This window comes from Lonchura striata, chromosome 7 (genome assembly GCF_050655825.1).
Source record: "Lonchura striata isolate lonStrDom1 chromosome 7, ASM5065582v1, whole genome shotgun sequence".
Taxonomy (NCBI): domain Eukaryota; kingdom Metazoa; phylum Chordata; class Aves; order Passeriformes; family Estrildidae; genus Lonchura; species Lonchura striata.
The window spans coordinates 5,415,924-5,440,121 of record NC_140709.1 but is presented as its reverse complement, the minus strand read 5'-3'; the positions used below and the strand labels follow the sequence as shown (position 1 = coordinate 5,440,121).

Here is a 24,198-nt window from a genome sequence, read left to right as displayed (position 1 = left end):
AGCCATCATAAATATTTCCTGCCAGGACCCCCATGATAAGATGGACCTGCTGATTTCATATTGCAGCTGCATCCCAGAATGGCAAAAAGGAATTGCATGGTGCTGCTGTTTAGGGAGCCCATAAAGTCCTAGTGAGATCTCTGTCCCCACATGCCCACACCAAGGCATGGATATGATAAAGCTTGGACCTCATCCAAACCCTGCTTTTGGTCTCCAGCTTTCTGTTTGCAGCAGCCAAGCCTTTCAAATTTATACTGGAATAATGTGACCTCAGGAGATCTTTATTTAAACAAATAGAGTTAGGTTGTATAGCTATGTGGTTAATGACAGCTCCTGAAACACATTCAGCAGCAATTTGATGCTATTATTACAGTTAAGTAGTTTCCATAAGGTCTCAGTTAAATATTTCTCCACTAACTCACCAAGACAAAGAGTTGACCTCAGCTTTCTTTCAGAGTCCATCAATACAGCTCCTTGCGAAGCAGAGGGGCTGTTTAAAACAAAAATAAACCCAAGAACTTGCACCTCCTCCTGTTCCATATTAGCTCAACACACTGAGCCGGCAGGGCTGCCCATCCCCTGATGGCCCATAAGAGCTGTTTTCATTCTATTTTTAAGGGTAAAGTTCTCCATATAGGTGGGCTGCCCGCTGGGCTCATGATGGATTTCAGATGTTGGTATTCAGATTAGGGCAGAAGCAGCTAAAAAGGAAGGAAAATATGTTCTAGTCTTGCTGTTGTGTTCAATGAAAGTCTAATCACATCAGGCATTTTTTTTTCAAATTAGCATTATTTGTGTTTAGCCTTCATTAGCGCAGTTTAGATTGAACAGTTGGTTACAGTAAACCCTACAGAAACAGGGACATGCTTCAGGATTGCATATTTATAGAGATCCATGGAAAAGATTACAACTAAAAAACCACAGATGCTTTTGTGTGAATTCAATTCATATCAGTATGTGAAGCTATCAACATGAGGGGAAAAAATTCTGTTAATAAGAGAGCATCTCTGCACTTGTGAGCATGACAGAAATGTTCTGTAAATGGGTATTTTCTTTAAAACATGCACATTATAAAGCTCACCAAGCCTGACATTGCCCCAGAGTCTGGGTTCACATTCAGGGGCAGATATAGAATGGTTTGGGTTGAAAGGAACCTTAAAGATGTCTTTGCAAGTCTCTGCCATGGCCAGGGACAATTTCCACTGTCCCAGGTTGCTCCAAGCCCTGTCCAACCTGGCCTTGAACACTTCCAGGGATGGGGCAGCCACGGCTGCTCTGGGCAATCTGTGCCAGAGCCTCATCTCCTCGCAGGGAAGAAGTAGAAACACAGACATTAATTTCCCTCAAAGCACAGCTACATGAGACCTGCATGAATTTTTGAGGGTGGAATACACATTTTTTGCTGCTTGGCCTCTTTGGTCTTGGAAAGCTCTCCTGGACCCAGGGAATGGTGTGGGCTGCCAGGCAGATCTGGTGCTCCAGAGGTGCCCAGCACTCTCTCAGAAGGGTTACCTGAGAAAGAGCTACCTGAGCTTTATCTGCTGCATGGAAAAGCTCTTATGTCTGCCTGTGTGATAGGAAAAGGGTTTTAAAATCATGGGGATTTAGGGTTAAAAGGAAAATTAAGCTTTGTAGGCCCTGAAAAGAAAAATAAATACCCTAAGTACATGAAGACTTTGTACCTTGCTAGAACTGCACCTGGGTAGCTAGTACATGATAAATGATATAATTATTAGATGTGATGATTGTTTAGTAATTAAATATAATTACTGTTTAATCATAAGAATAATCATGAGAAACTGTGGTCAGGGGCCTAAGAAAGATCACAAGAAACTCATGTGAATGTATACAATAGAACAACATAAGTTTAATAATTAATATGTAAGTTATGTAACGATAGAATATAAAATACGTTCAGCTTGAAAGCCTTGTCGGAGTCAGATTTGGGTCTGTAGACCTGATTCCCAGAGCTCTCAATAAAAGTACCTGCAGATAATCATATCCTGTGATTATGTGTGCTCCAGAATGCTAACATGTGACGTTGCACTCTTATCCCAGATGTCCTTGTTCGTGCCTTCTACTTGCCCTCTATACTTTTAAGCCTGAATTAATGTAAATCTACATCCTCCAAAACGTCAAGGCCCATTTCCTTCAATCTTCCCTTCATGAGCATTAACTCCTGGAGAGTCTGGGACACATACAGTTCCCTGACTGGCACACAGCCCTCTCTTCCAATTCCAGGTAAATTAACAGCATGAGCTGCTCTTCCTCCTGTTCAAGGTTGTCGTTTTGCACCAAGTCCTCGATGTCTGGGGACTAAAAAGGTCGTGGGATGTTGGAACTCTGATGGTTCACCAGCAGTGGGGCACCTCTTGGGCTGCTGGAGGCCCAAGGACAGTGCCAAAATCTGCCACAGCCCCGAGAGGTTCTGCCCACCCATCAGCAGGCAGAGGTGATGGCACTGCAGGAGGAGTGAGCCCAGCACTGGAGAAGCAGGACACCTCTGTGAGAGTCTCCACTTGGTCTCTGTGATTTAAAAAAGTAACTGCAGGAAAATAAACAAGATTTTGCTTACAAATATGATTGAAAACTTCTCTGTGGAGGCTTTACAGTAACCAAGGGAGCACACTGCGAGTTTGTAATCAGGCCACGCTGTACTGTCAGGGACTGAGTCCTTCCAGCAGCCCTGGCAATGACGTGCTTGTGTTGAAAAGTGAAAAAACAACTTTATGTTTTTCCCCGTGGGGGAAAACACTGAAAGCCTTTTTTCCTTTTTAATATACTAAGAGGTGTAAAAGATTTCATGCTATCTTCAGATGTCAGCGTTAGATTAGGATGTAATGACAGAGGACATAAGGTATTGCTGGACAGTAAATGCCTCTGGCCACAAGCAAGCCTGTCCTCGTTAATTTTATCTCAGCCTCATCTCTCTGATTTGTCACTGGCTCTGAATTCTTCAATCCCTTTTCACCATAAAAATGTCTAGCTGTCTCTTAAATTCATTTATGTCATTGCCTTTTATGACCTTTCTTGATAACTTACTCTTCGTATTTTCTATCCTGAGTAAAAAGCTCTGCCTGAGTGAATTCTCTCATTGGTCTTAATTTCTTAATTTTGAGGGTTTGTGGCTGTCTGCACCAAAAAGAGCATTATACTTATGTATATTTATTTTTTCAGTAGTTAAAAAGCTTGGGAAGTGTTTGGTTTTTTGTTGTTAGTTGTTTTTTTTTTTTAATAGAGGTTCATTTACTGAAACACTTATGGGCAGCTTTTTTCATGTTTTCTGCCAGATGTAAGTTTGGAAAGAGTTTTAAAACTACATGTATCTATACTGTACCTGGAGCAGGGACTTGAGCAGGGCTGGGTTTGAGCAAGATAAACACAGCCCTGACTCAAGGTGCTGGCTTTGGAAAGCTCCTTCCCAACCTTCTCTTCTCTTCCCCTGTTCTATGGTTTGTGTGTTTTAAACCATCATCTTCTACTCTGTCAACTATGAATGCAGCTTCTGCAAAAATGCTCTTCTTCACTGTCTTGATAATTTTTTCAGTACTTGGAGTATTAAAAACTTTGAGAAACAGTAATAAAAATACAATGTTCACATGTATCTCTATTCATATGCATCTCTATTCTTTACACCTCAGCTTGGGCTATCTATGAAAGTCTCTCATATGCATTTTCTACTTCCAGACTTTGTGCTCCAAACCAGTTCAAAAGGCTTTATTAAAACTTTACCCATTTCATTTCTGTGCAGATTTCATTGTCCGTCATGGCTAATATATCTTCCCTTAATTTTCACAAAGTCCAGCCAGGTAGGTCATGACCAGATTCTTCTATAATCTTTTTATATATTTAGACACAGTAATGAGATCATCATCCAGTGTGCTTTTTAGTTCAGGCTAAATATGCTACACTTCCTGAGTCCCTTTCTCATCCATGGCATAAATTTAACTCCTTACCTTTACCACACTGCTGTAAAAATGGACTGAAGTGCCAAAGCTCTGGGTGGCTTTTCAATTTTTTGAGTTGGTACATGATTTTAAAATTTGATGGGTCCAGCTCCTTTCCTTTCCTTCCTTCTTTCCTTCCTTTCCTTTCCTTTCCTTTCCTTTCCTTTCCTTTCCTTTCCTTTCCTTTCCTTTCCTTTCCTTTCCTTTCCTTTCCTTTCCTTTCCTTTCCTTTCCTTTCCTTTCCTTTCCTTTCCTTTCCTTTCCTTTCCTTTCCTTTCCTTTCCTTTCCTTTCCTTTCCTTTCCTTTCCTTTCCTTTCCTTTCCTTTCCTTTCCTTTCCTTTCCTCTCTTCCACAGAAAGAACTGCCCCCATGACACTGCTGAGTGTTGCACAAGCTGCCATTAGGGAGCACTAGTCAAAAAACAAAAAGTCCCCAAAACCAAAATCTGACTGCTGTTTCCCAAATTCTGCCTGTTCCATGGGTTATTCTTACCAGCATCCAGCCTCTGGCTTGGAAAGAAGGATAAAGGCACAAGACTTTCTTGTTCCTGTATTATAAATCACACAGGTAACAGCTGTGTAGAGAATTGAGTAAATTCTCAGCAAAACAATTCAAGTTCTGCTCAGGAATGTGCATACTTCTCTCTTATAAAGGGAATCTTTTCTTCTGGACTTATTAATGAGAAGAAACTGAAATGCTGAAGGCATGGATTTTTCTGCAGCACTGAATAATTACAAGTTCTTCTAGTTCTGTCTGTGGGCTAGCAACGAAATGACTCTTTCTCTTAGTGTTTAGCAATATTAATTCCTATGTCCCTGAGTTATTTGGCAAGAGTAAGCTGAAAATTCAGAGGAAATGCTGCATTTATGTTTTAGTACTGTCTTCAGTCTCATGGGGCCAGCATGGTTTGTACCAAGGAAAGACAATCATTTGTTCTGCTTACCAGGAAGGAAAAAAGTAATTGGGGGTGGTATTTACCATTGTTGTATAAGTAAGACCATTTTGATGTTGAATTTGGAGGCAGATGAGATTGGAATTGTCAGACAGGTATAAGAGTGCTGGAGCTGATGCTCAGCAGGCAGGACAGGGAGCATCAGGGACAAAGAAAATCCCACAAGTGCAGGAAGGATGGTGGGCTGATGCCTGTAGTGTCATCCCTTCCTGCATCACTTTAAAATATTTGTTTCCAGCTGCAATTCTGTGCATTCTGCTTTGCTTGGAGGCTGCATATCCTGCTCGGGTGTTTCCATAAAGATGGGAAAGTTTCTCAGCAGAAAAGGACCATGTAACAGATAAAGCAAATATATTTTTTAATATATTATGAGACTAGATTAAAATTATAATTATCAAGAAAAAGAAATGCCATTATAGGCTTGATTTGCTTGAGTCTGGCTGATCATATGAGCACAGAGCTACACTTGCTCCAAAGCATGCCTGAGATCTATTCCTGAAACTGCATCCAAGTGGTGTTCATTAACAGCTCTACCATGCATATTTATTTTGCACTGCACATGATAATGTGTGAACAACAAAAGGGATAATGTCATTATGGAGGCACAAGTAGCAGCTCTGTACTTGTGAGCAGGTTTATGTTCTCATCCTCTCATTTTCTGCTCCAAAGATCTGTCTGCACCATGTCTTTGGTTAAAAGAGCAGACAAAAAACAAAAAACAAAGCAAAACAAAACAAATAGTTCCAGGAGATTTAAATCCAGATGAAACACATTTCTATGCTGATTATTAAAACATCATTTAAGGATCATCTGATGCTGTGCTGTTCACACAGATCTCCCACACTGATGAAAATTGCCAGGGCAGAGATGGACTTAAAGCCTCTCTTTGCTTCAGGAGCAAAAACAAGAGATGCAGTTTAGGCAGCCCACCCTGGAGATGGCAGCACTGGCCACGTTTCCCGAGATTCTGGGTGTTCTGTGCTCTCGTGCTTTACTTGAGCAAAGCTTTGGCACAAACCCTGGTGCCAGGATTTCTATCAGTAAGTGTGGAAAGCCCACAGGGCTCCACTGAGCTGCCTTTTGCAGCACTGGTCTGCTCATGAGCTCCAAGGTTTCAGTAGCTCAAAACTGCATGAATAAAGATGTGTTTGTTGAAGGAAATAAAAGTCACACCCAGGAAAAGAAGATCTAAAATAACCCTGAAAATATGATGAGACAGAAAAATGTTAATATCTCAGCCCAGGATGGCTCTGAAACCGATTTTGAAGCAAACAAACAGCCAAAGAAAGTTATGGGGGAGTTTTAGAAAGGTATTTCTATGACAAAACAGGCTGCTCCTGTATTTGTGGCACATGAGAAGGATGCAGGAGCCATGTCCAGGCTCCTTTGGTCACAGCAGGACTTGTTCTGTCCTGCCTCGAGCAACCAACTGCTGCCACCCAGCCCCGAGTGCCAGCTGCACAAACACATGGGCTGGTACCCACCACACTCGGGAATTTCTTTGATGAATTGCCATCAGTGGAGAATAATTTATCATAGCTGAACCATTTTTTGGTAGAAAACACTGTCTGAGCAATGAAATATGTCAGGAAGTACTTTTTAGCTGGAGGTTCTTTTCAGGATGAAAAATGCCTTCCTTGAAGGAGCCAGCACATTGATACCAAGGAGAGGAAACAGGGATGTACAAGGAAAGGTCCTTTATCCCTTTATCCAAACAATGGAATCCTAAAGCCCCTTGTCTGCATAACCTCATGGTGAGGGATGCTCTTGGAAGATAGAGAAATGGCAGCATGAGGACATGAGTGTGCATCCTACACTCCCAAACAGAAGCTGTCACCTTTGCCCAGGAAAATTATTCAAATCTCAATACTTCCTAGGCAGAGAAAATTCTTCTCATGAAGGAAAAGTGTCTCTCTTAGGAAGGATGTGCTTGATCTGGAACAACAGCCAGCCAGCACCGCATTTCCACCTTTCACCACAAGTTCTCAGGAGCCTCTGACTCTAATCACTTATTTCTTGTGTCATGTGTGTTTGTGGTGTCCTAGAAAATCTGAGCACCAGGAAAAAAAAATACTATCTTTTTGGGGGGGCTTTTTTTTTTTTTTTTTTTTTTTTGAGATTTAGGAAATATTACTATCTACCCTAGTGGTATAATAAACAAAGCACCTATTGGAACAAAGAGACAGTTTTCATTTTTGTCTCCTCTCTCTAGTAAATAACAGCTTATTTGAAAGAAGCAGGAATTAGCTGAAACTAAATGAAACAACTATCCATGATAAAGGTTTGTGACAACCAGGCAAGAAATAGTTTTCTGGTTTCACCCAAACTTTTTCAGTCTGGGACATTTGTGGCTGCCTGGAATGGGTGAGGGCTGAGATCTCACTCTCCATTACAAAGAGGCTGTGAGGCTGGTGGACTTCTCATGTTTCCACCAAAACTTTTATTTTTCTCATGTTTCATTTCAGTTTTGATTTTCTTATATTTACACTGCAGTAAGGGAGAGCAAAATATCAAAACAAAACTCATTTCCAGCCTTCAGAAAGCATGTAAGTGGGTTTAGAAAGGGTTGGAATGAAATACTTCAATAACATGCAAGCCTTTCTCTCTGAAGAGTTTCACATCAATATCTTTGTGGAAACAAACATTTTCCCGATTTCAACAGGCCAGTGCTTCTCCTCAAAACACCTTTCAAGACTCTTACCTAATTCAGAATATTACACAGACACAGCTTCAGGCATCCTATTGCTTTCTTTAGGCTTTTCGAGTTTTCCTAAAACAAAGACACAAGTTGTTGTTCCATTTTCTGGGACAGAAAGACCTATGGAAAATTGTAATTGTTTAACATTCACTGGAGTTTTTCAGCAAAGGGTGAAACCTTTATTCTCAGGTTCTCCAAACCCCTCCACTTTACAGCTGGGGTCCAGAAGAGAGCACCTGGCGTTTCCTCAGTGTCCTCACCTGGCACTGCTGATGGGCACAGGCAAAAAGCTCCATCCAACTGGAATCATGCTTTGAAATCCATGATCCTTTTTGGGAAGCTGAACATATATTGTTCAAGAAGGATAGGGCAACCAGCTGCATCCTCACTTCCCTCCCAGTGCACTCCTAAGAATCCCAGTGGGTAACAGAAATTTTGCTTTATTACAGCCCCTCTCTGCATGGATTAATGCACTTACTGCAGCCTTCTAGCACTCCACTGCTCAAGTAATAGACTGTAATATCCCTGACATTCAGGAGGAAAAAAACAGAATACAATTAAAATCAGAATACATAATATTCACTGAAATAAAACAGATTTCCAATCAATTAAAACAGACTCTCCTTCCAATAGCACCCGACAAATAATACATTTACAAAACTAATCGGTTCTACACAAGCTGAGCTAATGAGTGTCATTTGGGTCACATCCTCAAATTGCAAATAAATGTTATCATTTATCAACCTAACACATTACTCAATAAATCTTCTGCACCACTGTTCATACTTATCAACTGTGTCATTTAATATTCCTTTCTGGTTTAGAAAACTATTTCCTCTGGTTCCTGACCCTTTGTAATGAAAAACTCCTGAAAACAGACAGTAGCTAATTCAAGAATCATATAATTTGAGCTAAACAGTGCTGTGGCTGGTGTTGAAATGATCTAATATTAATTTCTCAATGGATCTCCTCCCAGGCTGGAAATACTACGAGCTGTTGAGATGAAATTTTCATTTAAGGAAGGTCAGACTGTAGTCGATGCCATAAGAGGTTTTACAGTATCTAAAAGCATGAAAATTATTTTCTGTTTTTTCATTTATGCATGAGCAATTTGGACACTCCCAGTCTGAGGCATAAACCCTCTCCCTCTCAGCCACCCGATGCACAACACACCACCCCATGTACACACTGATTATTCTGGTATTTCAGCATCCCCCAGTCCCTGCTGGGATGGAAATGAGAGAGGGGGAAGCTTCCAAACACTGCTGACCCACATCCCTCCTTCCCCTGAGAGCCATGGGGCAAACAGGTGTTGATACCTGGGGGTTCCTTTCCTTTGTCCCAAACTGCTTCCCCAGCAGTGGCATCCTGGCAGGGCTCACTGCAGGCTCGCACAGATGTGCTCCTTTTCCCAGCACACCCATTCCAGAGCTGAGTTACTCAGATTCACTGCAAGCACATAAAGCACAGGCACACGGCCACTGGGACACACATCCTGGGAGTGCCCTTGTCCAGGAGCATCCCTATGTGTCTCCAGAGCCCTAAAGAAGTCATGAGCTGCAGTGTCCTCTTTGTGCACCTGCTCTACAGCCCACACAGAGCACAGCTGGACACAACCCATAGCTCCACATTTCCCCAGAAGGGCCCTCACTACCAGTGCTCAGGGTAGCAAAGGATCTGTTTGATGAACATGGCTGAGCTGGGCATGCTGGTGGTCAGCTGGCTAAGGTTATCGTGTGACTATAACTCCTCACTTTCAGTTCTCTTTTCCCTTGCTCCTTCTGTTTCCTGCTATTTCTCCCATCTCCTGCCCCACTGCTGCTCAAAGAAATGCCCTTGCATTAACTCCAGCCCCCCTTTAGCATCATCATCACTCCTATCCCATCATCTTTATGGCTCCCAATGCTCTCATCAGCTTCCTTACTTTTACTTTCAGCTCACATCCCACCCATTTCCATTTCCCAATGGACTACAGTCCATTTCCTATCACCTTTCCTTCATTTCCCTCCTTTTCATCCTCCTCTGTCCCTACCTTTCATCATTTGATTCAGATGTTTTGTGATCCCCTGCCTGCCTCTGGCACCTGCAGAGCTGAAAGCAAGGATGAGACAGCATTTTGTTGTCAGCTCGAGCCTGGTTGAGACAGAAACCCCCAGATGCTGAGAGATTTGACTGCTTCAGCAGCTGGAGACCCAAACAGAGTCACAGAATTGGAAGGGACCTTAAAGATCATCGAGTTCCAAACCCCTGCCATGGGCAGGGACACATTCCACTAGAAATATGGGCAGGCTGTGACCTCTCAGTAGGAGCAGTGCAAGTATGGACCCTGCATGCCTCATGCAAAGCTCTGCACCAGCTCTCTGCAAAGCTGGGGACACATGCAGAGGTTTGCAAACATTTCCCCTTCAGGGAAGTTTTGATTGCAAAGTCAGCAAAAAGCACCTCTGGTACAGGAGGATCTGCTGACAAATAACAAGCTCTCATAGCTGGAGGTTAAATCAAAGTAACGTGGCTAAAATTATGTAGCCAGGAGCTAACATAAGTGTGGGTTGTTGTAAACAACTGAAAATTAGAGGTTGATTATGGGAACTGTTAGACAGCTTTAGCTTAAACATAGAATTCTCAGTATAGATATGGCTCCCATATTGTTTATAAACAGGCTTAGATCTACTGAAATGTCCCATCACGAGGAATTCTGCATCCGTCAAAAACTGGCCACTTTGAAGTTCTACCTTATTTGAATTTCACTGAGAATTCAGGGAAACAAGCAAATCTGCAATTCTGGATTTCCATATCAACAGAACTCAGATAAACATCCCAACACCTTGAGTGCTCCTTTGAGCTGTAGTTTTGATCTTACTGCTTTCAGTGTGAGCCCTGGAAACTTAACAGTTCTGGAATATCCAAACTGGCTTCTGCTGTGCAGATCTGAGGGGGAAACTTTACACTTGACTGTTACATTTATTTTAATGTTTGTTTATATAATTTAATAAACACATCAGTACTATAGGTGGAATTTAGCAATGTGTAAATACCTCAAAAATAGTATGCTAACATTTATGGTACAGCATAGTCATAACACATCAACCGCTATTAAAAACCCATTTACTTGAATTTTAGGGTTGCACTTCACACTGCTAAATGTCTTAGATGAGTTTATTCAGCCATTTCTAATGTAACATGCAACATTAAAATAAAGGCATTTGCAGTGCCTGTTGACCACTTTAACCAGTTTAATAAACCATGAATAATAAGGTACATGCACAGAAGTGTCAAATAAGTATCGGGTGAATCTTCATTTTTAAAATATTCATCTCCCCAACTAAAATAAACACCTTTTCTTTGAATAACAACATGCTGAACTCCTGTGAGTTAAGGAGTCTCTGTGCTTTCAGTAAATATTTTCCTTTGTGAGCTCAGTCTGTGTGCATTTTGTGGGGGGTGCTTCAGATGAGTATTTTATGGCAGTATTTACATTTCTATAATCACATCACCTGTAGTGACAATGAACAGTTGTTAAGCATCTTGTAGAGTTTTGTCTTGCTCAGAACTACTTCTTACTCTTGTGGATAAAGAGGCTGCTGATTCCATAACTGAGTTAGAAAGTTTGCATTTAGAGCAAACTTCATGTTTGTAATCTGGAAATGACTGAGTCATGTTACTTCAGGCAACTTTTAGGTAGCCTGCATGGGGTGGGCATGCAGCCTGTTCCATGAGAGCATCTCTTTTCAGAGACATAACAGAGACCTGAGAGCATCCACACACTGCATTCTGCTCTCTGTGCACATTGCTGCACAGAAGCAGCAAGCAGATTTTCAAAGAGATGTGAACTCAATGCAAATTCCTTGCCTGATTATTCTGTGAAGATACATTCCTTGCCTTTATTCCTTGGCTAAAGAGTCCTTCATTTAACTACAACTTTGTGGCACATAATCATTGCACCCATGCACAAAGTCCTGTCCCTGTGCTTTCCCTTTGTCTTCCTCCCATTCAGCAGTGTGCAAAGCCCCAGCCTTTCTCTGCATTTATCATTCCTCTCCCTGCTGCAGCTCCTGCAGAACCTGGCTTGCATGCTGAGGAACAGCCAGAAAAAAACACCACCCAGCCATTTAACAGGACTTTGAGCTCCAGTCATCTGGATTTACTCTGTGGATCTTGCAGCTGGTATTGATCCCAAGGAATAACTCTGAAATAGTAAGTCCTGGGAAAGTAAATAGAAACAGCCACCAGGGTTTTTTTTACCCATGCTCCCAAGTATTGAATGCTCCATTATGAAAGCCATTCTGGTTATAATTCTTCCCTTATCCCAACTTCTTTCTGCTGCTTGCTATTTTCAGTAAAACTTAATAAATAGTTTCTCTAGGGTTTTGTTTTCAAGGATACAGAATAATGGCTGTAACTTGCCTCAGGTGCCTGTTCACCATGGTTACCACATCGAGGTTCAGGGAGCTGCAGAACTTTGGACAGTGGGGACGTGGGCTGAGGGAGTGAGCCCCTGGCAGGACAGGGAAGCAGCTTGGAGACTCCTAAGGTGGCAGAATAAATTACAGATTAATTGCCACTGTCTAAACAGTGACAATCATAATTTATTCTTCAACAAGAAATGACAACAGAAGTCTTAAAAAAAAAACCCACATAATTTTAAAGCCAGGCAAATTAACACAGGTATGCGATATGTCTCATCCTATGGTTATTTATAATGGCAAAACTTTCTTGATCTACCTTCCCCTGAGATGTCAAAATTTTTACTCTGAGCTCTGTCACTTCTTAGTTTTGCCCTTCTTCAACAGTATTGCCTAGATTTTTAAAAGATTTGTCCACAGCACTAAGCAGCAATCAAAGGATGATGAATTTTAGACTTAATTGCGTGTAAAGCAGAGAGACAACAGTGCATCAATATGCTGCTGCTCTGAGCAATGACTGAAGCCTGTTCTCTCACCAGCTTTATGGCTGTAGGAGTCTGACCATAAGAAGGTATTTTATTTAGTTATTATATCACAGAGCAGGTTGTGCTCTGTATAGTCTGCTGACTGAGTCTTCAAGATTAGTAATTATTCTCCAAAGATGAGATTCAGAAAAGCATCACCTAATCAGTGTGCTGGCTTTATTGCACACGTTAGTTGACATTAGCAGTCTGTTTTACTCCAGGCTCTGCAGCATTTTGGACATCTTTTTGCTACTACTTCAATAAAGTTTTGGTAGAGAGCTCAGGGTGTTAAGCACATGTTCAACATTAACAATAATGGCAGTCATGCACATATTGCTATCAGGACTTCATTTACTAATTACCTCCAAGGCTTTATATTCTAAACCAAATACATTAAGTGTAACATTTGCCAGAATGCACTTGAGTTTCTTTCATTCATGCTTCTGTTCCAGGCTCCAGACAGACCAAATATTCTGATCGTGTCACTCTTTGATGCTAAATTGGATACAAATGTACTTGGGTAATTAATCACACTTAGTGTTTATTGTGCATCTTTCTTATTATTATGCAAGTAGATTTCTCACAGCTTGTAGCTCATTATCAGAGTGCATGAAAACAGCTGATTACCTTTCTTCTCATATAATTACATTAACAGCAAGGCCAACTTCCTTTTTTCCATGTATCTTTGACCATGTGAAGTATTTGGGAAAGAATCATTGGGAGAAAAGAGCAATATTTCACAGGTTTCAACTACCACCAGCAAATAGAAATAGCAGAAATACCCAGCATTCCCATCCCCATAGGACAAAAAAAAAATACACAAAAACATAGGGGTGCAGAAAGAAATAAAAAGACTGAAGAATAAGTCTAGATTTAGATATATTTGGCTGAAGAAACATGTTTTCCATGGATCTGAGATTTCATTGTTAAATGATTAAAAAAATCAAAAATTACCATGACCCAAATTACATCAGTTCATTGACTTTTACTTTTACCCTCTGGGTTACTGGAGCTGAGATTTTTTTACCTTAGGCAGGTATTGTTTTACTCTGTGTCTACAGTCCCATAAAAAGATCTTTTGGGACCCTTCTTTGGAAATGGGTGCTCATTTTTCAGCCATCCCACAGCTCCCTCTGTTGTTTTGGCATTCCCACCTTGGGGACCTGCCCAGACCTCTCTGTATTCCCCTTGGCCAGCTGCCTGTGTGTTCTGAATGAGATGTGGATGTTCAGATCTGGAGCAGCTAAAAGAGAGGTGGATCCCATTTGGATTTAAGTTCAGCCTTTTAATGATGGATAGCATCTAAATAGTTTCACCTAAACTTATGCTGCTGACGGATATTTTTAAAACAAAGTGTTATTTGATTAACATAATTTTTATTTCTTCATGAATGGATATGCAATTTATTTTCATTAAATTAGAAGAAAGTGCACTATGAGATTTTAGCTTCCCTTTTCAGTTCCCATAGTAGATCTTTTGATTTGTATTGAATCTGCATTGTATTATTATTCATAATTGCTCCATTTTGTCTGATAAATTACAGGGAAATGAAGAAGAGTGACTTAAATTCTACAAGGAAAATAGGAAATTTGCTGTCAAAAGATTAACACCATATTGACTCACCTTATTGTTTTTTAAAGATGATTATTAGAGGAGAATTCATCACCTAAGCTTCTCCTTAATATATCAAGCCTCAGCCAATCTCTGAAATAGAAAAATATCACTCTCACAAAAAGTCATGGTAAACATAAACCAGAGAAACCTTTGTTCAAGGTGCTCTAATTGCCCCCATGCATTGAAAACAAAGACAGAGCTGCTGTGTCCCAGAACAGGGGATAAAATCAGCCTCCTTCTCCCCATGCAGCTTTTGCAGAGTTGAACAAACAGGTGAGCAGATAGATTTTCCTCACTCAATAAATAAAAAAAAAAAACTTCCAAGGGGAAGGGCTGCCAATCAAGGACCCATTTCCAGGAGATGGATGAATGATGGTAAGGGCTGCTTACAGCCAGGGCTGCTTGTGTTTGTAAGGAGACTCCTTGCTCCAGTTCTGCCCCACAGTGCAACTACAAATCCTCATTTTGTACCATGTACCTTCTTTTGTTTGAAGAACAGAATGCTTGAGTGCTTATCTGCATACAGACATTTTATCATCAACCCTGTTCCCTTATGTAATTATACCAGCCCAGCTTTTTCCTGGGGCTTTCTTCTCCTTCTCATTGTGCCTTCACCAGCACTAAAATTCTCAGTGCCTGCCTCTAAATTATCTTCTGGACCCAATCTGTGTTTAAAACTTTAATCAAACTGAATTTAGACTCTGCATCCTTTCTCAACAGCTTGGTTACATTTTAAAAACTGTACAAATAGCAGTACTTCTGTTATGCTTTGGAATTATTTAATTTCTATTATGTTTTGGAATCACTTCTGGGATCAAATTATCTTTCACATCTGGATGAAGCCGTTGACTTCACTGGGATTGCACGTGCAGATATGAAAACAGAGTACAATGAGACCAATGGATACTTAATAGATTAATACTTTCAGAAAATTAGGTCTCTTCTCTGGTGGGATAAAGCAGTGGCACAAAATCAACCATAGACATGTACTTACAACAGAGTCCTCAATTATTTTCCTAACGTTTATTTTTATTGTCTGTAAATTTACCAGGAGTGTAATTCCCTCTGGTAGCCCTTCCTTATGAAATTTCATAAACCTGTTATTGTGTTATTAATAACTTCCCTCTAGAATTTAAGGGGGGTAAAAAAAAAGGGAGGAAAGGTAGGTCATGCACTGTACTGCTCTGGTGCCATATACTTATTTAAATACTTACTGCTTACACATGTGGATCCCACTCCAACAGCAAATAGGGAAGAGAAACTTTCAATCAGGTTCTACAGTTGCAGGGTTTCTTTCATCACTGCTTTTAAACTTTTATGCTAGAGGGACAAAAAAATTATCTTCACTGTTAAGTTCACATATTAAGCAGAGTATCCTTTGAAATTTTTGTATGGTTTTTGTACATATTTCCTGTAAATATGTACCATATTTTCACTGCTAAAATATTAGAACTTTTTCAGATGGCAAATTGTCCATGAGATTTATTCTTGCAAACAAGAGCATTATGAGTTCCTTCTTTCATTTATTTTCAAAAATTGGTATATAAAAAAAGAGAGAACTCTGCCCTCAGATAATTATTCAAGTAAGCTGGTTTCATCTTGTATCAAAAGCAAGCCAATAACTATGGTGCAACAAGAGACATAACCTAGCATAAATAAAAGGGGGTTTAATTACTCCTATGATTATATGAGATGAAGGTAAAATTACAGGTCTCTGATGGGCAAAAGCTGTATCTCATCTTGTCATCTGTGGAAATTCAGGATGTTTCTACTCATGCTCTTTGGGGCCACTGTTTTAGCTTTCAGTCTTTTTCTCCTCTTGCTTCCTCCCATTTTTACTCCTGTTTTACCAAGACCCCAAATTTAATTTCTTCAGAAGTCCAGGTTAGAGCAGGTCATCCTCTGTGAGTGAGTTCATATGCTGTAGGGCACTTTGGAAACATGAAATAAAATACTGTTATTCTCTCCTGATATTCCCTGGGACTCGACACACTCCAACAAATTTGTTTTCAGACCCAAATTATCCTATTTGGATTAGCAGAGCTTGCTGCATCCCAGGAGGAATGGAGGCAGCACAGACCTGTCCTCCCCTTCTTCCTGTCTAAGAAATAAACCCTGGATCAAACATCCTCAAAATCACCACCCTTGTGAAAGAACAACAGATGGACAAGCACAATTTAGAATCTCTCTGGAATTCCACTGGAATACTTAGCAGTGTTTCTTTTGTTGTTGTTGTTGCTGTTGATTTATGGAACAGAGCAAGATTAAAAAGTATTGTCTCACTGGAGAAACTGAAAATTGTAATGAGTTTTGTGGTCAGCAGTGATCATATTAGCTTTCCTTAAAACAGGATATATCCAAATTCTCATCTAATTACAGTTTCAAAATGAAGCAGGGGAGAGAAAGGTCACAGCATTATAGCCAGCATATTTTGTTTTCCTCTGGAAAGAGTACAAGAATAGATTCAATGGAAGCAGTTTGTGATTATGCTTGATAATTTGTAATTAACTCTCCAGGGTGCTGGTGAGGCCTAATTAATTACTTATTGGAAAGCATTTGGAGATCTTTGGATCAACGCTGTTATAATAATGCCAAGAATTGTTGTTATTGTTATCATTAGGTATTTTCCATCCCCAAATGCAGTTAGGTGGAAAATGTACCTTTATTACTTTATGATGTCTTACAGGCAGGACTAATCTGCAGAAAAGCAGTATTTAAAAGCTGAGAATCATTTTCTCTGCAGTGTGAAGCTGGAGATGTTTATTCTAAACCTGTGAGCATAATTTATGAGTGAGGCAAACACATAAATTGCATTCAGGAGTTTCACAGTAATAACACACTTTATATTCTCCATCTGCAGATAAGCAGGTGCATCTATTTGTAGGATTTGTCTTAAGTTATGAAACTGTCTTCAGTGCTGTGAAACTCGCATTTCATGAATGCCTGTGTGTGTTTAGCATCCAGCATTCATTCTCAGGCCTGTCAACAGGAACATGCCACCTCTGCAATTAACCCAAATTAATACAGAAAGGGAGGGTCTTGAAGGGATGAGGCTCTCCATCCAAGCGAGGATGGTACCTTGCTGCAAAACATCAGGAAACCAGTCCATACAACATTTGTGTTTTGTAGAACCTGAGTTTGCAGGGTGGGGCAGACTCACATGTCAGGCAACAGGTTCTGGCTTTTCTCCCAAAAGTCAGAGAAGAGGACAGCTTCAAAAACAGCACCTTGCAGGAGGCTTGAGCTGGAGGAAGGAACTGACTTTTGCAGTTTCTGCTGTTCAGATGAGCTGTGGAGGAGGGAGGTGAGCAATAGAACAAAAGCTGTGTGCAAGGACTCAGGAGCCTTCCAGTGTCTCCAGATAGAACTCCAAAAACGTTCAGCCTTGGTACAGAAACTGAGGAGTCTGTAGAGAATTGTCTCAGAATTGTAAATATTCCCCCCCACCCCCCCCCCCCGCCCCAGATCTTATGTTTTATGGTAGGTAAACCTGAAGCAAATGGTTAAATTATGCTCTGTGACTCCTAATCACAGCTGCAGGTTTATCTTCAGTATCAAAACCCCACGGAAATACCTGCAGTGAATAAAAGTATCTAATTGTGTTCCACTGAAGAGTCCAAGAGATAGGAAATATTCCTGAGGTTTCCTCGCTGTGAAAAGCTAACAACCTGGGAGTCTAAAGCAGGATGCTTTGCTACACACTGCCCAAACAGAGCAAGGCTGAAGTCTGAAGATAGTGAGTGTCTTTCAAGTACAGCTCGACCCTGGAGGAACCCTGCCAGTGCTGGGAAAATGTGGGTAAAAATAGACACAAATATGCATATCATCTATGGAACTCATAATAATTACCCAGAGAAATATGGTTTACTTGTAGTAAGTATTCATGCTTCTTTCAGAAGAAGAAACATCTCAAAAGATATTGCTTTCAATATTTTCTCCCATGTAGTAATACATTCATGAATAAATCTCTAGATAACCATATAGCACTCCTTTTTTTTATAATTTATTTTTTTACGGTGTAGAATGTGTAGTTCCCTCAAGCATTAGCTGTCTCTAACAAGCAGGTTGTGGTGGCTCTCTGTTTACCTTGTCAACAGCACTCATTTCTGTTATCACTCTTCTGGAAGAACAAAGTTTCTAGATATGCCTCAAAGGTGAACATAATTACGCTGTTTACATTGTTATTCCTACAGGGATCATAAAACAGTACTTAGAATGATGTTTACAGTCATCAGCGAGGCAGAAATCGCTGTGTATGTTGGAGAAAGGCAGCAAACAATGCCCCATCACCAGCTAATTACAAATGGGACTGTGCTGTGCAAAGATCCCCTGCCTCACACGTGATATAGGTGTGGGTACTTCAGTAGCCTGAAGCATTCAGCAATTAATCTGTCCATCAAAACAAAATTTCTCTGAGGTGTTTTCATTGGGACCCTGCAGAGAGTGTGACTTACCACATTCTAACCTGATATTCAAGGCAAAAAAAAACAACAAAAAAACCAAATATAATGATGTAAGCTTTAATGTACCAAAACCCCCACATCCTTCCTCTGTGCCAAACTTTCCTGGTTTTCTGCTAGGCTCAGCAGCAAAGTAAAGTGAAGCCCACAGAATAATTTGCTTTAACTTCAGAGTGGTTTGGGTCAGAAGTTTGCAGAGGGGCTCATGAAAAACAGCAACGAAGTGGAAATTCTGCTGCAGGGTGTTCACACCAAGGGAGCACAGCTGCTCCTCCTGCCCTGTGAGATCAGACACAGCAACACTTTTTAGAGTTACTTCTCTTAAATATACAAGAAATACTGATTTAAGACAGCTTAGCAATGATCATTCATGCTTTGCTTGAGACTAAAACTTTGATTTTTGCACAAAACCAGGTGTTTTCCTTATTTCCCGATTGCCTGTTCCATTCAACTGTGATGTTATTTGATATTCACAATCTTCCTGTTGTAAAATGAAGTTTATCCTAGCTGACACTTTCCTTCCCTCATTTGGTGGCTTGGTAGTCAAACATCATTGCTGTTTGTGGAGGAAGAGCACAGGGAGGCATCAGCTCCATTGCACATCCATGGCAACGTCAGCCACAGAAGCTCAAATTAATCAGCCAACATCATCAAATATCTCTCATAAAAACCCAAAAGCTATCACTTTGGAGAGAAGAAAAATAATAAAAGAAGTACAGCGTATGAAATGCACCAAGGATGCAGCAAAACCAATTTTTGTGGGAATCCTTGGACCTTGTCGACACAGCTCTGCTGTTTATGGAGGCAATTATGGCAGTGTAAACACACTGCTGGGAGAAAAGTGCAGCTTTTGGAGTTAAACAGATGGAGGTTAAACCTTTGCCCTGGACAGGGTGAGGTCTGGGACAGTCATGCTGTGCTGTTGGTCACCTGTGGGCTGCACTGGAAATTCAGCATTGTCCTGGGGTGCCAGTAAAAGGACACCAGGGCACTATTGCTGCACCTGGAGAACATAAACCATGGAATCATGGAAGGGGTTGGGCTGAAGGGACCTTCCAAAGGTTACCCAGCCCAGCCCCCTGCCATGAGATTGGGCTGCTCCCATACAGGCTATCCTTGAATCCAATAATGCTCTGGAAATTGCTGTCCAGAGACCAAAAAACGTTTTGAGAGGTTTTCAGTAATTTTCCTTTTTTCTTTTTTTATTTTTCCCTTTTGATGTTGTCTAAGAGTGAAGTCACTGAGCACATAACCATGGATGACAGCAAGGTCAGGGTTTCCACCAAGCTGTGAAGTTTGTTCTTAGCACAGCACTTCCAGCTGCAAAACACAGGCCAAACTCAGGGTTATTGCTGTCACATATATTTAAGAGGTGACAGTCATGAAAGAAAGGGCAGAGAGTCCACCAGAGGTACAGTTCATACATTAGCAATTTCACAACCCATCTGTTAAATTCTTATCTCTTTAGATTTATTGCCAGCTTGACAAAATAAAGCTCTAAGAAGACAGAGGCATTTTCTAATCACTCAGAAGGCTGAAATAAAACATTTCCATATCGTGGTTTGCTGTATCTTTTTTGTCATTTTTACAGCATGTATCAGTCTCAGTTACTCATGGAGTGTTTAAACGATTTTAAGTGAAACTGGAGACAGCATTGTCTGCTTTTCTCTTGCAGAATTTAAAACTAAAGAACTTAGCAGGTCTCAAAAATTCAAAGTTCAATGTGGAGTCATAATATATGAAAGAGGAAGTTTTGGTGTTCTTGTCTTTCCAGAATACTATTAGTACTCTCCTCTGCAAATGGTAAGAAATTTAGAAGCCTCCACTACCTCTAAAGCATTGATAAAATTTCTCATATTTCTGTTTGACATGTATGTTTTTCTTAATTATTTCTTATTTTATCATAGACCAAACCCTCCAAGTTCAACAGCCATTCATATATAAGGACTCTCATTGATAGTGATTAAATTCTCTCTGCATCTCAGTAATGATGGATAAGTGCTCCAATTAATTATAGAATTAACCATTCTCAATACCATTACAGAACTACTTTTTAAAACTATCTACATTAACATGATTTAGCAATTAAGATCAACATAATGAAAAAAAAGTTAAATAATACAAAGTTGAGAGGATCTGCTTACAAACTCTCAAACACATGAACAAAACACAACTGGAAGGTGAGGTGGTACAGATAGAAGGCTCCACCATGGTGCTTTCACAACTTGTCCCCCTCTCTGAGCAGTCATTCTGTTTAGAAAAAAATTGGTTTTTATGGCCCCAACCATATCTTCAAATTAAATTTGCTGATTTAAATTCTATTTTACTTTTCCGAGTAACACCCTAAATTTGTTTATTGTAATAATTTTTTAATTTGTATGTGGATAAATTCTTTCACAATTTCTTGGGTGGACCAGGAAGATGAGAATATATTTTAGTAATAACAATCAAGCCTGTCTCATTTCCTTGGGATTAATGATTAGCTGAGAGAGCTGATGGCCTCAAGTAGGAGTCATTATTTTATTAGAGGTAATTATTTTGTTTTGTTTTTAATTAGGCAGCAATTAGAAAAAATCCTGACTTCTTTGTGTGTAAGAGGAATGAAATCATCGCAGGTGAAAAAAAAATACAATCTCTCAGACAAGGGAAAAGGTCTCTTTAAAGTGTTTGATAACCTTTGGTAAGATAAGCAGGTTAATACTGCAACAAACCAGTATTTTCTGTGATTTTCATCTGTTCTCTCAAGTGTTTGTGTTTCTCTGCTCCCAGTGGGGTTTTTTTGTTGATGTTTTGAAAAATGAAGCATGTAGATTTTGAGAAACATTTGTAAATCTATTATACATGCTTAGAAAATGTTTTACAACATAACCTTTTATGATGAGTGGCTCTGTCTGACTTCAAGTCTGTCAGCTAAAATGCATTGCAAATGGGTGAGGAAAAGGAAAACTGGAAAATGTCAAAGACCTTTGCAACATAAAACCCACAAGTCCCATGGGAGATAAAAATCTAAACCAAACCAAACCAAAGCACAAAAGAAGAGTCAGAGATTTACAGACCAGTCAATTTAACCTCTCTTACCATGAATAAAAAAGTAGAACAAATAGTTAAATGAAGTCTTTGCACAAGTACCCAGAAGACATTAGGGAAAGGGGTAACAACCAACACAAGTTCCTCAAGAACTGTGACGTGATTGTGACAAATTTCTTCATTGTCAGTTGTGTCAGCTGTTTTCCTGTATCACAGTAAAAGACTTGTGCTACTTTCATGTGCTTTTCTTACACTACCATGACTTCAATGAGCTTGTTAGGATGGAGAGTGAAAAACTGCCAGCAAACACACACTGAGAGGGAAGGCAGGAGGGGCTGGAGTGTCAGAAGGTCAGACCTGAGACATCTCCAGCATCTTCAGGTTCCTGTAAGGACAGGGTTTATCAGTGACCAGGGAAGGTCAGAGCAACAGACTTATAAAATTTACACCTAACATGTAGCAAAGGGAACTGCAAACACATTGTAATATGAAAACAACATGGAGTATGAAGCAATTGATTTTAAGTGGTGGAGTTGATCTGTAAGGAAAAATAAAAGAGGAAAAAATCAGCAGGAACTAATTTTGTGCTTAAACAGGAACAACCGTCTGTACAACTACAGAGTGGTGAAAAGCACCTAGTTATGGGTGCTGTAAATCAAAAGAAATTGTGGAGCTCAACCAAAAGTGTCTGAGAAGTGCAGGAGGTATGACCAGAGGTTCACACCATGTGCAGTTCACATAGGCACCCACATAGAGCTGCCATCCCTGATTCTGGGGAAAGAAAAGACATGGTACTGTAAGACAAGGTGACACAGGGATTTCATAGATAAAGACAAGGGCAAAAATACTTGAGATCAGATGGAATCTAAGACAAGTTTTTCTGACTATGCCTGACCATGTTGCTCTTGGGTTCCTTGGCAGTTTTTTGCACTTCTTAAGAAATATTGTCAAGAAAAGAGAAGGGAAGAATCCTTCTTGGTGTGTCTGACAAGCAGGATCACACATCCTGAATAAGAAAGATTTGAACCCACTAGAAAAACTGCTGTGCAAAGTTCAGATCAGTTTGATCTTCATTTTCCAAACAATTTATAAATTAGCTTCATCTTGCAGGTTTTCACTCTCCTTAAATGTGTTATTTATAACTCTAAGTGTTGTAGCTAAGGAGAACCAGTGGCCATGACAATGCTGTTTTCAGTTCAAGCACACTTTTGATGACTTTGTCTTTGTTAACTTATTTGTCTTTGCTTTGTGAAATTATCTGCCATTTGCTCATCATGTTCTGCAAATCCTCTGCAGTAATAACTACATGCAGCAGCCCTTCTGTCTAGTCAGCCGAGATTTGACAGCCTCTGTTTGTTAAGTGAATCACTTCACTGAGACTTTGGAACACACTTTTCATCTCCCTCCATTCTCATTATCCAGCGAAGGTCTTTATAACATATGGTCCTATTTTCCTAATTGCGTCCTCCGTTCCACGTCAAACCAAGCTAATCTTTCAAAGCGTCAGGCTAATCAGTACAAAATGCATGGCCACTGTTTGCACACATGCTGGTAACAAGAGGGGAACAGGACCTACACAAATCAGAAAATGCCACCGAGTCCCAGCTGCCTTGTTTATTCCTCCCTCATTTTCTAAGATTATCTGAAATGCATCTTCTCTCGCATTTACATTTTCTGAGTGATTTTCTCAGCAGAGAACCATTAGCACTGGTGGCTGGTGTCCTACCCAGCCAGACCTCCACCATAAAGTACAGCTTTCACCAGTGATTCCCATGAGACAAATCTTCAGGTGAAGGAATAATGCTGTATAAAATGTTCTTATTATCTGCAAGAAAAGACAACATATTATTTAACCACCTTAAAGGCAGCAAAAACTGTCGTTTATGTGGCAATTACCACGCAGTTGCAGGCTTCTCATTTGGTAAAAAATAAAAGGTAATATGTAGCTTGTAATCTACTTATCATAACTTTGACATAATCTCAGCAAGCCTGATCATTCCTCTAAAGAAGGCTGGCTGGGGAGCTGATACAGAGAGGGGCTGGAGAGATGCTGGTTTCTACATTTAAACACACAGACTAAAAGAAACAAAGGCAAAGAAAAATTCATTCCTTGCAGTTCAATTATATTTTTGGTATCTGGGCCACCTGATACATCATAGACAATTCCATCAAAGCTGTATGAATTCAGTAGACCTGACCTAACTCCTAGTGCATCTTCAGACTGAATTGTCTTTACTCATGAATAAATGCAACAGAAACATGAAATCTGAGAGAGTTCTGAATTAGGATTTTCATTAACTTTGGTTTCATTCCTCAACATTCCACATGACACATTTGTGCCCTGGGCCCCTCACATTATGTGTGGGGCTGAGCCTTTAACCACATACACAGACAAAACCCACCTGTTTTCTGTGTTTGGTCTGCAAACACTTGTGCCTGTGGGGAGCATTTCTCACAGTGCTGTTCCACAATAGCACAGGAAAAACTGAGAGCATCTTCTCAGTGAGCAGCCTAAGAGGTGTAAACCCTCCTTAAATTAAAACGTGGGTGCCAAGGGACAGTTGGTTTGTAT

General features: G+C 40.2%; 1 long non-coding RNA gene across 1 annotated transcript; it reads right to left on the bottom strand.

Moving 5' to 3' along the window:
• Positions 1-4,086: 4,086 nt before the first annotated feature.
• On the bottom strand, positions 4,087-23,981 carry LOC146766871 (uncharacterized). The gene is made up of 3 exons (XR_014956492.1): positions 15,354-23,981; positions 14,149-14,229; positions 4,087-12,124 (listed from the first exon to the last, which is right to left on the bottom strand). It is a non-coding gene; the product is annotated as an uncharacterized LOC146766871 (long non-coding RNA).
• Between the last annotated feature and the right edge of the window lie 217 nt (positions 23,982-24,198).